Below are 1,920 nucleotides of genomic sequence, written 5' to 3' on the forward strand. Positions count from 1 at the left end.
ACTAAAAGTAAAAAAAGCTTGAACTTCATATTTTTTGCCATCAGTTAGGCTTCATTTTCACACGGTCTTTTAAATCGAAAGAGAAAATATGTCCTAATTTTATTTTGGGTCGACTTTCACCCTGGTCAGTAACGTAGTACCCCCACGAATGATTTAGTACCTTTTGTGTAGACATTTTTGAACCGATATCAGATTTATGGTTGCATAGATAGTTTATATATAATATTGTAATATTTTGAGAAAGTCTTAGTTTTATAGAAAATGTCAAAATTTTATTTCTATAGAAAATTTGGTCAACATTTTATATATATTGAAAAATTTTTTATTTATACAGAAAATTTTGTCAAAATTTTATTTTTATAGAAAATTTTGTCAAAAATTTATTTCTAAAATAAATAAAAAATTTTATTTCTAGGAAAATTTTTTCAATATTGTAAAAATTTTAGTTCTATAGAAAATTTGACAAAATTTTATTTTTTTAGAAAATTTTGTCGAAATTTTATTTCTATAGAAAATTTTGTCAAAATTTTATTTCTATAGAAAATTTTGTCAATATTTTATTTCTATGAAAATTTTGTAAATTTTGTTTCTATAGAAAATTTTGTCAAAATTTTATATCTATTGAAAATTTTGCAAAATTTTATTTATACAGAAAATCTTGTCATAATTTTATATATATAGAAAATTTTGTCAAAATTTTATTTTTATAGAAAATTTTGTCAAAATTTTATTTTTATAGAAAATTTTGTCAAAATTTTATTTCTATAGAAAATTTTGTCAAAATTTTATTTCTATAGAAAATTTTGTCAAAATTTTATTTCTATAGAAATGTTTGTCATAATTTTATTATTATAGAAAATTTTTTCAAAAATTTTATTTCTATAGAATATTTTGTCAAAAATTTATTTCTACAGAAAATTTTGTCAAAATTTTAGTGCTATAGAAAATTTTGTCAAAATTTTATTTCTATAGAACATTTTGTCAAAATTTTATGTCTTTAGAAAATTTTGTCAAAATTTTATATCTATTGAAAATTTTGCTAAATTTTATTTATACAGAAAATTTTGTCAAAATTTTATATCTATAGAAAATTTTGTTGATATTTTATTTTTATTGAATATTTTGTCAAAATTTTGTTTCTATAGAAAATTTTGTCAAAATTTTATTTCTATAGAAAATTTTGTCAAAATTTTATTTTGGTAGAAAATTTTGTCAAAATTTTATTTTGGTAGAAAATTTTGTCAAAATTTTATTTTGGTAGAAAATTTTGTCAAAAATTTATTTCTATAGAAAATTTTGTCAAAATTTTATTTCTATAGAAAATGTTGTCAAAATTTTATTTCTATTTTTTTTATATTTCTATATTTTTATTTCTATATATATAATTTCTTAAATAAATAAAAAATTTTATTTCTAGGAAAATTTTGTAAAAATTGTCCAAATTTAGTTCTATAGATAATTTTGTAAAAATTTATTTCTATAGAAAATTTTGTCAAAATTTTATTGCTATAGAAAATTTTGTCAAAATTTTATTTCTATAGAAAATTTGGTCAAAATTTTATTTCTATAGACATTTTTGTCATAATTTTATTATTATAGAAATTTTTTTTCAAAATTTTATTTTACAAAAAGCTTTGTCAAAATTTTATTTTGGTAGAAAATTTTGCAAAATTTTATTTCTACAGAAAATTTTGTCAAAATTTTATTTCTATAGAATACTTTGTCAAAATTTTATATCTATAGAATATTTTGTCACAATTTTATATCTGTACGAAATTTTGTCAAAATTGTATTGTTAAGAAAATTTAAAAATTTATTTCTAAAATAAATAAAAAAAATTATTTGTAAGAAAATGTTGTCAAAATTTTATTTCTATGGAAATTTTTTAAAAAGTTTACTTCTATAGAAAATTTTGACAAA

Source organism: Haematobia irritans, chromosome 2 (assembly GCF_050003625.1).
Source record: "Haematobia irritans isolate KBUSLIRL chromosome 2, ASM5000362v1, whole genome shotgun sequence".
Lineage (NCBI taxonomy): Eukaryota > Metazoa > Arthropoda > Insecta > Diptera > Muscidae > Haematobia > Haematobia irritans.